Genomic DNA, 14,934 nt, shown 5'->3' on the forward strand with positions numbered 1-14,934 from the left:
TTCAAGTTCATTGTTTGAGTCCCGTCATGGTCATGGAAAGATCGAAAAATTGGAAGCTCTTTGAAACAACAGTTACACTATTTTTCAGTGCAATTAAAAATAATGAGTAGGGAGGCCAGGTGCGGTGGCTCACGCCTGTAATCCCAGTACTTTGGGAGGCCGAGGTGGGTGGATCACCTGAGACCAAGAGTTCGAGACCAGCCTGGCCAACATGGCAAAACCCCATCTCTACTAAAAATACAGAAAATTAGCCAGGCATGGTGGCACACGCCTGTAATCCCAGTGCTTTGGGAGGCCAAGGTGGGCAGATCTCTTGAGCTCAGGAGTTCGAGACCAACCTGGCCAACATGGTGAAATCCCATCTCTACTAAAAATACAAATTAGCCAGGCATGGTGACATGTGCCTGTAGTACCAGCTACTCAGGAGGCTGAGGCAGGAGAATCACTTGAAGCCAGGAGGCAGAGGTTGCAGTGAGCTGAGATTGCACCACTGCACTCCAGCCTGGATGGCAGCAGGAGCCTCCGTCTCAAAAAAGAAAAAAAAAAAAAAAAAAGAAGGAAAGAAAGAAGAGAGAGAGAAATAAATAAAGAAAATAACCAGAAGGGAGGCATGAGAGGAAATGTGGAAGTCTGCCATGCTATTGTGTGCCAGTTTCTTGCACCAACTCAAAATCTACTGTCATCTTTAATGAGCGCCCTGGTGGCATGAGAAACCATGGTCGTTTTTACTCATCAGAAACTTGATGGATGTGTGCTCTGAGTGGAGGGCTGGGAGTGGGCAACTCCAAATTAAAATCTCCACTGTTTTGTTAACCAGGAGATTCATTTTGGCTATCATCCTCTTTATATACTCCTCCCTTTGTTTCCTAATTATTAATTTTGGAATCATTCGTAATTTAATTTTTTAACCACAAATGCAATCATTTTAATTATTCACATGTGTAATTTTTTTTTTTTTTTGACAGAGTCTTGCTCTGTCTCAAGGCCAGAGTGCAGTGGCACAATCTTGGCTCACTGCAACCTCCACCTCCCCAGTTCAAGTGATTCTCCTGCCTTAGCCTCCTGAGTACCCTGGAATACAGGCGCTGCCACCACACCCAGCTGATTTTTGTATTTTTTAGTAGAGACGGGGTTTCACCATGTGGGCCAGGATGATCTCGATCTCCTGATCTCGTGATCCACCCACTTCAGCCTCCCAAAGGGCTGGGATTACAGGCGTGAGCCACCATGCCTGGCCTCACATTTGTAATCTTTTAAAATTTAAAGTAGGAGAAAGTTTATACTGAGTTCTCTGAAATGAACTGGCCTCTTTGTGGTAGATAGCCTGTTTTAAGGGGACTTGGAGTCTTTGGGAGGAATTTTGCTGCGATCCTAGAGTCCGAGATAGTGGGATGATTGAGGATATGTTCATGGACTTAAATAAAATGTACACGATTGGAGTTGGAAAAATCTTTTTGGATGAACTATTCATGAAAGTGAAAAATGATAGGATTTTTCTCAGTAACAGAAAATTTGGGGCTATGGGAGGATAACATAAATGCCATCGCTGATTCTGGCAATAAGACCTTGTTCAAGTAAATGGGATTCTTTGAAGGGAGGGCCTCAGGTTCGAGGGCTGTTAGTTTTATTTCGTTTTTCATAATGATGAAGCAGCAAAATCATAAAAATATTTCTTAAGTCTGTTAAAGAAAGAATCAGCAAAGAAGCCAGCCTCCTTTCAGTTCTCAAATTACTCAGTTTTGGATAGAAAAAATCTGTATTCAGGGGTTGGATATATTTGCAACAAAACATATCTTCTTCCCTTTTATATGTCCCAGAACTTCTATACCAGCACCTGTGCACCAAGCAAGGCCACAATAAGTGTTTTTTTCCAAATGAGTAAAAAGAAATAGCATGTTTGTATAAAGCTAAGATCAAAGCATTTGCAGTTCTTATGGTACAATGAAGGGTCTAGATCAGCCACTAAAGGGACACCTTCATCTAGTACCCTGGATCCTTGTGGAGGTCGTGGCCCCACTCAGAGTGACTCCTTGTTCTCCAGGTTCATTGGGAAGACTCTGGGATGGGCGACCGGTAACCATGTTGTCCTCTGTCCTTGAAGACCCAGTTGCCACATTTTCACCAGCCACATTTGACCAAGTGAACCCTTGTCCCGACGTGGGCCGATCAGATTCTCTTTCCTGATTTTTGAGACTTGGAACAAAAAGACATAGAAACTTAGCCAGGTGCAGTGGCTCACACCTATAATTCCAGCACTTTGGGAGGCCGAGGTGGGTGGATCTTGTGAGGTCAGGAATTCTAGACCAGCCTGGCCAACATGGCAAAATCCCAACTCCACTGAAAACACAAAAATTAGCCAGGCATGGTGGCGGACGCCTGTAGTCCCAGCTACTAGGGAGGCTGAGGCAAGAAAATCGCTTGAGCCTAGGAGGTGGAGGTTGCAGTGAGCCAAGATAGTGCCACTGCACTCCATCCTGGGTGGCGGAGTGAGTGAGACTGTCTCAAAAAAAAAAAAAAAAACACATGGAAACTGAAGACCACTGGCAGCTCCATAGAGGAAAGGCCACAAGAGCCTCCTGTCAAAGTCATCAGAGCTGCCCTTGGTTCTTCCAGCTGTCCTTTTGATCTCGTGGGGTATTTATATCTCCCAATAAGGCCCACCACTACCTTCCTATTCCACCTTAAAAAAAGAAGAAAAATCTACCTTGAGCAGGTTTATGTTGCTTACAGCTGAAAGAACCTTAACAAATATAACCAGGTTGGGGCTCTAAAAGAGGGGATTTAAGCTTTCTCCTATAGCATGTCCAAGAGAACTTCCTACGATAAGGGAAATGTTCTATATATGCCGTCCAATAAGTTACCCACTGGTCACATGTGGCTATTGAACACTTAAAATGTAGCTACTGCAAGAGAGAATCTGAATTTTATATTGTATTTCATGTTAATTAAGTTGAATTTAAATAACCATAAGTGGGCCAGGCACAGTGGTTCATGCCTGTAGTCCCAGCACTTTGGGAGGCCAAGGCGGGTGGATCACTTGAGGTCAGGAGTTTGAGACCAGCCTGGGCAACATGGTGAAACCCTGTCTCTATTAAAAATGCAAAAATTAGACGGGCATGGTGGCGTACTCCTATAATCCCAGCTACTGGGGAGGCTGCGGCAGGAGAATCACTAGAACCTCGGAGGTGGAGGTTGCAATGAGCCAAGGTCGCGCTACTGCACTCCAGCCTGGGCAACCAGAGCGAAACTCCATCTAAAATAAAGAAAGAAATAACCATAAGCGACCAGTGGTTATGTGTTAGATGATGCAGTATGATGAGGATGATATGAATTCATTTTCTCTACTATAGGACAGAACAAGAGAAAATGGATTTAAGAGGAAGCAATGAGGCTATGTATTGGCCGGGAGCCAAATCACTGGAAAAGAGGATCAGGAAAGGTTCCTGGAGGCCCCCGGCATGCTCAGAAGTGGCCATTGAGCAGAACGGTGTATTCTTTTGTTTGGGCTGCCTTAACAAAGTATCACAGGCTGGGTGGCTTCACTCCAGATATTAATTTTCTCGCTATTCTGGAGACTGTAAGTCTGAGGCCGAGGTGTCAGCAGCTTGGTTTATTCTAAGGCCCATCTCCCGGGCTTGTAGATGTCCATCTTCTCCCCGTGTCTTCCTTCACGTGGTTTTCCATCTGTGCATGTCTGTGTCCTGATCTCTTCTTAGAAGGTACCCATATGACCTCATTTTACTTGAATTACCTCTTTAAAGACCCTGTCTCCAAACACAGTCACATTTTCGGGTACTGGGGGTTAGGGCTTCGATGTGTGCATTTGGGAGAGACACAATTTAGCCGTTAACAAGTGGTGTAGGTGTGAATATACCTGAGAGAAGAAGGAGCGATGAAAATTCCAGTCACAGCATGGCCCGGAACTTGCAGTCTCCTGAGACCAGAGACCTGTTCGGTATTTTCCAATCTGAGTGTGGCTGTGCCTCGTGCATTTTAATTGTGGCATCAGATGAGCCGTAGATATGGCATAGCTCCTTTCTAGGTTACCATTTCCAGGGAGTTTAATGAGTGTGACTTAGTTCATGTAACTAAGAGATTTCAATGCCAGTTTTGACTCAGTCCATTCTTCCTTTGAAATCATCTCCAATTTTGTATTTCTCCTGCTACAATTGCAATTTAAAGCAGCCCTTTATGACCACGTACACGGGGCCTCAGAATAGCTTCCTGCACAGTCACCTGGCCTTTTAGTTTATCCCAATTCTCATTCATTCTATGTACCGAGTTCAGATTCTTCTACCCGTGAGACCATGTTCATGATTCCTCCCATTTCCCTGAAACTTCAAAGGACTCTCTCAACCCAGTTGTCTGAAGATGAATCCCAAATCCCTAACTTCTCATTAATTGTACTTTATCACCTACCTATATGACTTTATTTAGTCTTTGACTTCTGACTGTAATTTCTATTGCTATGACTTTAGATATCACCCTACATAGGACATTCATTTCTGTTGCTACTGAAAACAAAACAAAACAAAACCTTCTATGACCCCCAGATCTATTTTCATACTTTCCACGACATTTCTCACACGTGTCAAGGCTCAGGTTCTTGTTTATGCTACTCATCTAGAATGCCTCCAAGAGCTCCAGGTCTCAAGGCACTTATTCATCACAAGAAAACTTTTCATTCATTCATTCATTTATTATTGTTTGTAGAGACAGGGTCTTGCTATGTTGCCCAGGCTGGTCTCGAACTCCTGGTCTCAAGCAATCCTCCCACCTTGGCCTCTCAAAGTGTGGGGATTACAGACGTGAGCCACTGCACTTGACTAAAAAGAAAGCTTTTATTCAAATGTTACTTTCTCAGAAATGTCTTCCCTGGTCATTCTGTGTGAAATAGTGCTCCATCAGCCAAAATCCTGTAACACTGCTTTCTTTTTCTTTATGATGTATGGGCTGAATTGTACCTCCTCACCGCAAATTTGTATGTTGAGGTCCCAACCTCTAGTTAGCTCAGGATGTGATCGTATTTGGAGAAAGGGTCTTTAGAGAGGTAATTAGGGTCAAATACGGTCATACGGGTACCCTCCTAAGAAGAAGAGATTAGGACCCAGACACGCACAGAGGGAAAACCGTGTGAAGACACAGGGAGAAGGTGGCCGTCTGCAAGCCAGGGACAGGGACTTTACAAGAAAGCAACCTGCAGACACCTCAATCCCAGACTCACAGCCTCCAGAAGGGAGGTGAGGTGGTGAGAGGGTCTTTTCTTATTTATTTTTATTCTTTATTTTAGTTATTATTATTTTTCTATAGCCCAATCTTGGAAGTAAAGAGATAGGGTCTTTAGACTGTATTTGGCACACCATTCTATGTGCCCAGCGCTGCCCATCCCTGTCTCCTTCTAGGGTTTAGTAAAGGAAGCCCATCTGCCTGCAGCTATAATCTACATTCTCCAACCTAGACTTTGTTGACCATAGGGTCTTTAGAGAGGTGATCTTTAAATTAAAATGAGGTCATTCTTGTGGGCCCTGATCTGGTATGGCTGGTGTCCTTATAAGAAAGAGGCCATTAGCGCACATGCATATGCACAGAGGAGAGGCCATGTGAAGACGCAATGAAAAGACTATCTACACACCAGGAAGAGAGCCCTGGAACAGACCTTCCCTCGTGACTCTCAGAAGAACCCAACCCTGCCGGCACCTTGATCTCCAACTTCCAGCCTCCAGAGCTGAGAGAAAATTAATTTCTTTTTTTCTTTCTTTCTTTCTTTTTTTTTTTTTTTTTTTTTTTTTTTTTTTTTTTTTTTTTTTTTTTTTTGAGACAGAGTCTCACTCTGTCGCCCAGGCTAGAGTGCAGTGGCGCAATCTTGGCTCACTGCAACCTCCGACTCCCAGGTTCAGGTAATTCTTGTGCCTCAGCCTCCCCAGTAGCTGGGATTACTGGCTCATGCCACCATGCCCAGTGAATTTTTGTATTTTTAGTAGAGATGGGGTTTTGCCGTGTTGCCCAGGTTGGTCTCCAACTTCTGACCTCAAGGGATCCGCCCACCTTGGCCTCCGAAAGTGCTGGGGTTACAGGCATGAGCCACTGCGCCCAGCTGAGAAAATTCATTTCTGTTGTTCAAGTTACCCAGTCCATGTTACTTTGCTATGGCAGCCTGAGCAAAGTAACACAGCTGTATATACCACTATCTTTTTTTTTTTTGAAGGGGGGTCTATAATCCCTCACTAGAAATTAAGTTCAGAAGGGCAGTAACATAGTTTTGTTCACTGCAGTGTCTCCTTATCTAGAGCAATGCCTGGCAGGCAGAAGGTGCTCAGTGAATGGGTTTTCGAAGACCATTCTTTGTGGCCAGCTCTGCCCATCCCTGCCTCATTCTGGGGTTTAGAAAAGGAAGCTCATCTGCCTGCCTCTATAAACTACAACATCCAACCTAGCCTTTGTTGGCCATAGATGTAGTGCTTTGGTCTCTATTGGCTTTATCTCATTTCTCAATTGGCGTAGAACTTGGGCAAGGAGGAAGGGTGCTAGTTCTTAGTACTCTTGCTCCCTAACACCCTGCAGTATCTTGCCAATGGCAGACACTCAGTGAATATTTTCCTAAATAAGGTCCTATTTACATGTTTCCTGACAATCTCATGCATGCAATATTTTGATTCCCAGCTAGCATCCCAGCTTCTAAAGGGGAGAGTTGTCCCTAAGGCCTGAAATTCTGCCCACTTGTAGTAGGGGTTCAATACATTTTTAATGAATGAATGACACATATACCCATTCTGTGGGGCCCTTGGGGAATATTAATTGAGCTTCCAGCAGCTCCCTTCTCTGAGGATTATCTCACTTCCCTGTCTCTTCATTTCTCCTCCACAGCGTGCAAAGCACGGAGGGAAAGTAGGAGTGTTTGTACCATGAGTCTCTGCACACCCCTCATCTTGGCTATAGTAGACTGGACCACAGATGGACACTGTACCGTGCAGATTACTTCTTCCAGGAACTTGGACTGAGACCAAGAGACTCACGGCATCCTCTTCTGGCTGTAAGACTTATATTTTTATATTTAGGCAATGGAAGAGGGGCAGCAGATGCCTACCTTGTGGAACAGAGCAATGAAGGCAGTTCACAGAGAAAGAAGACTAGGCAGTCGGGCAGAGGGGAGTGGGCTTGGGAGCTTCCTGGAGCCAATGTCCATCTCTGCTCTTTTTTTCCACTCGATGCTCCTGAGTCCCTGCCGTCAACCCCCACTTCTTTGCTTAAACTGGTTTGAGTTTGTTTCTGCTGTTTGAAAAAACAACAACAAAACCCCAAACAAAACAAACATCAAACAAAAACCAAAATAAAACCATTAACTCACTCATCCCTGTGATCATATTTGGAGACATAGGGGTGATTTCCTTCAGAAAACAAAGCATAAAAACCCTGCCCTCCTCCTCTACCTCTCCAATTACGTATTAAAGCCCATTTGCTCCACAGTAATGTAGGAGCTGCTCCCACACATCAGCTCATGTTCAGTGTTGGACAGCATTTCTTTGCAATTCTTTCCAAATCAAAGATAGTACACCTGTGCTCCCAAATCTACCAGGAACACTCAATGTTTTTAAATCCATCTCTTTCTAAATTGCCTCATAAATTCTTGCTGTTCTCAGGATCACCTTTCTCAACTGTACTAGCTGAGATCAACTCAGGTGGTTACCCTAACAGTTCCAAGATGCTCAATCAGAAATGCTAAACAAAGATCTTTCTGGGAAGAAGGGTGTTCAAAGTGTGTGTGTGTGTGTGTGTGTGTGTGTGTGTTTCTGTTTGCAGCAACACTGTTCAAGGAGAAAATAGGGAGGAAACAAATCCTTGTGCATTAAATTCAGATTGCAGTGAAAGAACAAAATTGTCGGACACCTCTTCAAGGACCTCCACCTGTCTTCATTAGTTTCTTATTGATAACCAGTGAGAAGGCAGTTGCTGTGGATCAAGTCAGATGGTGGCTTAGACCAGGAGGTGTTGGTGGAGACAGAGTGGGCCCAATGAGAGCAAGAATCAGAGACAGAAAAGGAAGAAACAGGTAATAGATGAGGGAATCAAACCTAGCAATGAAAAATTCAGTGAGGAAAATGAGAGCTGGGGCATTGTCCTCTGGGAGGACTGACAGGTAAACCGGGACCTGGAGAATCTGGGGAGAGAAAAAGATTCCAGGATGGGGGAACAACTTCATGTAAGGCCCTTGATTTTTAACAGGACTGGCCGGCTCTAGAAGCAGAAGGAAGGTACCTATGATTGGCACAGAGCGAAGCGAACAGGAGGAGGGGTCACAGAAGGAAGGGAGCAACACCCCAAGGTCCCTGGAGGCTCTGGTCATTGTAGCCAGTCAAAGGGCTCTTTTTTTCCTGTTTACATAGGATTTTTCCTTTAAAAAAAAATGGGCTGGGCACGGTGGTTCATGTCTCTAACCCCAGCACTTGGGGAGGCTGAGGCTGGTGGATTACCTGAGGTCAGGAGTTCCAGACCAGCCTGGCCAACATGGTGAAACCCGATCTCTATTAAAAATACAAAAATTAGCCAGACTTGGTGTTGTGCACCTGTAATCCCAGCTTCTCAGGAGGCTGAGGCAGGAGAATCACTTGAACCTGAGAGGCAGAGGCTGCAGTGAGCCGAGATCACGCCACTACACTCCAGCCTGGGTGACACAGGGAGTCTCTGTCTCAAAAAAAAAAAAAAAAAAAAAAAAAAAAAATTAATAGACTATTGTTAAGAGCGGTTTGAGGTTTCCAGAAAAATAGAGCAGAGAGTACAGAGTTCCCAGGTATCTTCTCCCCTTCTTCTGCCTCAGTTTCCCCTATTATTAAAGATGTTAATCTTTGCATTAGTGGGCACATTTATTACAATTGGGGAATCAATACTGACACATTATTATAAACTCTATAATTTACATTAGGGTTCACTCTTTCATTGAAGGGATCTTAGTGCTTAGTGTAGGTGGAGGATGGGACTAACTTGGTCTGATGTAGAATTTTGGAAGACCCAGGTTCACAAAAGCTGTTGTTACGGGCTGGATTATATTCCCCACCCCCTACCAAAAAAAAAAAATTACTATACTGAAGTCCTAACCCGCAGTATCTCAGAATATGTGAAGTTATTTGGATAATCGGGTCACTGGAGATGTAATTAAGATGAGGTCCCACTGGAGTGGGGTGGGCTGTAATCCGATATGACCCGTGTCTTTATAAAAGGGAGAAATAGGAACACAGGCATATACGGAGAAGACACCGAATAAACCCGAAGATGGACATGCACAAGCCCTGCAGAGAGGCCCCGAACAGGTCTTTCCGTCACTGCCCTTGGAAGAAACCAGCCCTGCTGGTCAAGAAAACACCTTGAATTATGGGGTTCAACCTCCAGAACCATGAGACAATCCATTTTTGGTGTTTAAGCCCCCCAGTCTGTGGTGCTTTGTTATGGCAGCCCTAGTAAACTCATAACAGCTGTGAAGACGTGTAGGCAAACCTGCTGAGGGCCTGGAGTGCTGGCTCACACCTGTAATCCCAGCATTTTGGGAGTCTGAGGTGGGAGGATCGCTTGAGGTCAGGAGTTCAAGACAGGGCCTCACTGTGTCACCCAGGCTGGAGTGCAGTGGTGCAATCACAGCTCACTGCAGCCCTGGCCGTCTGGGCTCAAGTGTTCCCCCTGCCTCAGCCTACTGAGTAATGGGATGACAGGTATGTGCCACCAGGCCCAGCTAATTTTTTACAAAGAAGTTTTAGTAGGGATGAGGTTGAGTAGAGTAGAAGTAGGTTTCCTAGGATGGTCTCAAACTCCTGGCCTCAAGAGATCCTACCACCCAGCTTCCCAAAGTGCTGGAATTACAGGCATTAGCCACTGCACCTGGCCTCCAAATTTATTTTTGGAGTAAAAAGAAACAGCTGCAAGCAAATAAATGTATTTTTTCTTACCATTCTCACTAGAGAAGTCTCTAGGGGCACCTAGTTCTCTAGGTGGGTAGGCACCAGGGAACTGTATTCTCTAGAGAACTGTTTAATCTTGTGTATAGCGTTTGTATAGCAAAAAATATACCCTATTACCAGAAGTTGAGTCTACAGAGTAGTAAGTGAAAATGAATAGTGGTTATCTTTATTCTACACAGGTGATACGGTTTGGCTTTGTATCCCCACCCAAATCTCATCGCCAATTGTAATCCCCAGGTGTTGAGGTGATTGGAGCATGCGGGCAGTTTCACCCATGCTGTTCTTGTTATAGTGAAGGAGTTCTCACGAGATCTGATGGTTTTATAAATGGCAGTTTGCCTGGGTTTCTTTTTTCTCCTGCTACCTCGTGAAGAAGGTGTCTGCTTCCTAGTCCGTCATGATTGTAAGCTTCCCGAGGCCTCCCCAGCCATGTGGAACTGTGAGTAAATTCAACCTCTTTCCTTTGTAAATTACCCAGCCTCGGGTAGTATGTTGATAGCAGTGTGAAAACGGACTAATACAACAGGTTTAAAAGCACGTTTATGAGATATTTAAGAATAACACTCTCTGTTGCAGGGAGTAAACTGAGTTATTTACAGTGGATCTCACCTGTGATGCTAGGATTATTTGGAAAGAAGGAACACAGCCTCCCTTGAGCAACTTAAGCAAAGTGGCGTAGAGCATAAAAACACACATGGGCTAGAGCAAAAACCATTCGGAAGTGAGGCGTGTTCAAAGATAGACTTTCTGCTGGCTTTATCATCTGGTCTGTATGTTCTCTCCTAAGTACGGCTGCTTGTTTCCCTGATTCTCAGTTCTCCTGTCGGTCCTAACTGACCCTGCCTTTATGTATTCCTTGATTCCAGAGAGAATTCATCTCCTTTGTTTAGTTCATTACCACAGCGACTTTGGGAAGAGTCCTTTGTATGAGGCCATGTCAGGTCATTGCACAGGTTTACGGCAAGGCTGTCTAGGGCACTTTGTGGGACTCTGTGGGTTGTGCCCAGGGGCTCTGGGCTGTCTGTGGGCCCCCCGACAAGCCTCTGGTCCAGTCAGTGGCTGCTCTTGCAGAAGGAATGGCTGAGTTGTCTGTGACCGTATGGGGTGCCTTGCTTTCGTATTCTGTTTACGTGAATCTCAGTTATCACCTGTGTTCTTCGAAGCTCATCAGTCTGAAATGGCATAAGAGTGGGAAGAAAACAAAAGCAGGGAGGCGGGGCATTGCTGGAACAACAATAATCTCTTCATTGGTTATTTTCATATCTATTAACTTTACTTTGCAAATTTCATCTGCACATCGGATGTGCAAAACTGAATCTTGTTTGAAAACTTCAAGTATTCAATAACTTAAAATTTGAAAGCTTCAAATACTCAAATAACTTAAATGCAACATCTTTTTTTTTTTTTTCTTTCTTTTTTTTTTTTTTTTTTTTTTTTTTATTATTAAAAAGACAGTGTCTCACTCTGTCCCTCAAGCTGGAGTGCAGTGGCGTGATCTCAGGTGACTGCAACCTCCACCTCCCAGGTTCAAGCGATTCTCCCACCTCAGCCTCCTGAGAAGCTGGCATTACAGGTGCCTGCCACCACGCTTGGCTAATTTTTTTTTTTTTTTTTTGTAAAGTAGAGATGGGGTTTCACCACATTGGCCAGGCTGGTCTTGAACTCTTGGCCTCAGGTGATCCACTCGCCTCGGCCTCACAAAGTGCTGGGATTATAGGCATGAGCCACTGCACCCAACCCCAGTAGTAATTTTTAAATATCTATCTTGTCAACAAATGCCTGATAGCAAATATAAAATGTTACAGTGGACAGGCTGTTCAAAGATTGTGAAGAAAACCGTCTTTTTAAGAAACTGACAATGAAACTGACATCTCTAGTTCCCTTACCACATAAATAAAAGCCCTTAGTACAGAAGTATCTTTTGGGGGGGGAAAAAAAAAAGCTTAAATAGCAAATGAGAGCACTGCATTGGCTCACGATTGGAGGAAAATGGAAAGTTTTCAGGAACAATTAAAATAACTCTGTCCCACCCCTGACCTTTCCACTGAAGAAGGACACGCTGTCATTACACCTCAGACAGACACCATTGCCCCAGTCCCTTGGGCTCATCGGAAGGTAGGCAAGGAGGGAACAGCCTGTCTCCTGATAAACAAGTGCAGAGGGTTCCAAAGATCATCCTGAAGAGCCTGATTTATTTTCCAACAACTTTTAATAAACCCAAGGTCTACAGGGCTCACAGTAAAAAAAGAAAAAGAAAAAAAAGATAGTGTGCAAACCAAAGCATTGGGATTTTAAGAATTATAAAAACATTTAGTCATTAAAAAGCATAGACAGTACTTGATAGATATATAAATATTTTATACATAAAATCTTCTTGGTTATTGGAAAGGAAAAAGGTGCCAAACTTGGAAAATGGCAGCTTCTACCAAATGTGTGAACGAGGAGAAAAGCTGGTTTGCTTCTCAGTGCCTTTGTGAATCTTATTTTCACGAGGGAAAGCCTGCCCTGTTTCTCTTTTCACGATACACTTAGCAGCCCTGCAGCCAGATTTTTTAGAGAGGAATGAGGGAGATTGGTGAGAAGCAAAGTATGAGTTTTCCAGCCATTTGGCTGGCACTACGCTTTTTAAAGTGGGTTATACCACTTCATATTTCCCAAGTCACCCATCTAAAAAGGAACAAGTATTTGGTGTTTTTTTTTTTTCCAAAAGAATAAAAATAGCAGGTGGATTTTAACTTGATCTTTGATAGTTAGACTTTGATCTTAGATGTCCATTATTATGTTTGAAAAATCACCCGATATAAACTAGAAGTCGTGATTTTGTCTCCTTTCCTTCCTGTTTAGCTTGGATCTCTTTGGCAGAAACTCTTCTATTCCCCTCGGCTCGTGCAACAACATATGCCAGTTATGGTGTTTCCTCTGTATTTCCTGGTTGTCAGAAGCAATGTTGGTAGACTACATCTTCAAGCATCAGTGTTGTGTTAAGGGAAGGGTTGTTGACGGCAAAAAGTAAGCTCCCTCTGCCGGTTGATGGCTCCCTCTGCAGAAACGAATATCTGAATGTCCATTTCGAGACCACATTCTTTCTTCTTCCTACCCAGACACAAAAGCCTTTGTTATTGGAGGTAAAGACTGTCTATGAACCTGAGACCTGGAAGAGCCCAACAGAGAAAGCTGGAGTGGATTTATCTGAGGATACTCCCTGAGGTTTTACATGCAAACCCTGAGATTCTGGACAGTGTTAAATGATAAGGCTTATCACTCTGAAAGGGACAGATGGCGGACCTACCCTGAAATAGCTTTTCTGGAAGAGTAACACATGGTAAATTGCATTAATTGCAATAATTGCTTTTTATGCCTTGATAAAAACTGCCAAAGACCTTCAAAGATCTTCTAATCATGGCAAATGAGCACAGTTCCCCCTTAGCAGTGACAGAGCTACAGCACTACGGCTTGGGGTTCTGCAGAGAGGCTGCAGAATTAAGACATAGGAACCTGCAGACTTAGGAAAGAGATGGGCAGGTGAGGCCCTGGGTATAGCACAAGGTGGAGGAGTATCTAGTCCCATTTTGGGGCCAAGTTATGGGTATTTCTTGTATAACATGCGTTTGGTTAATTCACTAGTCATGGGGGGAGGCTGGGGTGGGCGGATCACGAGGTCAAGAGATCGAGACCATCCTGGCCAACATGGTGAAACCCCGTCTCTACTAAAAATACAAAAATTAGCTGGCATGGTGGCACACGCCTGTAGTCCCAGCTACTCACAAGGCTGAGGCAGGAGAATTGCTTGAACCTGGGAGGTGGAGGTTGCAGTGAGCTGAGATCATGCCACTGCACTCCAGCCTGGTGACAGAGTGAGGCTCTGTCTCAAAAAAAAGTCATGGTACATAAGGATTTAGGGAGGCTCCTCGCTTAGCATGAACTGCAGGTGAGGATTACGTTGGTGTCTTGTCTTCCTTCTTTGAAACTCAAAAGAATAGCAGGGGGGTGGTGGAGGGTAGACTTTCCTACTACATTTCTGTGATTTCCGTCTGACACAAACTAACCATGTAACACAAGGAGGATTTCTATTTAACAAAGCTTTCCAGTTTTTTTCCTTTGAAATGATTTGGTTATGCGTCCCCTCCAAATCTCATGTTGAAATGTGATCGCCAGTGTCGGAGGTGGGGCTAGTGGGAGGTGTTTGGGTCTGGGGGGGGTGGATTCCTCATGAATGGCTTGATGCCCTCCTCATGGTAATGAGCGAGTTTTTACTCTGTTAGTTCACACAATAACCGGTGCTTTAAAAGAGCCTGGCTTCTCTCTTGCTCCCACTCTTGCCATGTGACATGCCTGCTCCCCCTTCATCTACCACTAAGCTTCCTGAACCCTCACCAGAAGCCAAACAGATGCTGGCACCGTGCTTGCACAGCTTGAAGAAGCATGAGCCAAATAAACCTCTTTTCTTTATAAATTACCCCGCCTCAGGTACTTCTTTATAGCAATGCAAATGGAGTAAGACATGCTTCTATGAAGATTTTTACGTCTTTGCTTTATTGTACCTCCTTTATGTTGAGTCAAGCTTCTGCTTTGTGCATGGAATCAGTCTATGACTTTGGATATTTTCCATTATTTTAATCTTCCAGGAATATTTATATCTTTTTTCTTTTCATTCACCCTGCCAACAAATGCAGGAAACTTTATGGAGAAGACACTAGATTTCAGGCACTCTACTAGTGTGGGCTACTTCCCATGGTATGTGGGATAAAAAGATTACTTATCACTAACATTTTTTTGTTGTTGTTCCAGACAGTATTTGAAGCACTTTTGGTGTATCTCATTTAATCCTCACAGTAAACTTTTGCGGTTATTATTATCCCTATTTTGCAAGTGAGAAACCAGCAGCCCAGACAGATTACGTAGTTTTTTCAAGGCCACACAACTCCTAAGTGGCAGAGCTAAAACTTGAAACTTTCAGACACCTTGTTTTTCATGGTGTGTACATTGAAGG

The 14,934-nt window shown here is 44.0% G+C and overlaps 1 protein-coding gene across 2 annotated transcripts in view; it reads left to right on the forward strand.

The window, feature by feature from the left end:
* Window positions 1-14,500, forward strand: part of PTER (phosphotriesterase related) — a 66,766-nt gene extending 52,266 nt beyond the window's left edge. The window contains exons 7-8 of one of the 2 annotated variants that reach the window (XR_007728987.1): window positions 6,865-7,030; window positions 12,789-14,500. The gene's annotated coding sequence lies outside the window, so the exon portion shown is untranslated. Of the gene's footprint in view, window positions 1-6,864; window positions 7,400-12,788 lie in introns of those variants that run through there. The other variant, XR_007728986.1, reaches the window with a different exon arrangement.
* Window positions 14,501-14,934: the final 434 nt, after the last annotated feature.

Source organism: Macaca thibetana, chromosome 9 (assembly GCF_024542745.1).
Source record: "Macaca thibetana thibetana isolate TM-01 chromosome 9, ASM2454274v1, whole genome shotgun sequence".
In the NCBI taxonomy this organism is placed as follows: Eukaryota; Metazoa; Chordata; class Mammalia; order Primates; family Cercopithecidae; genus Macaca; species Macaca thibetana.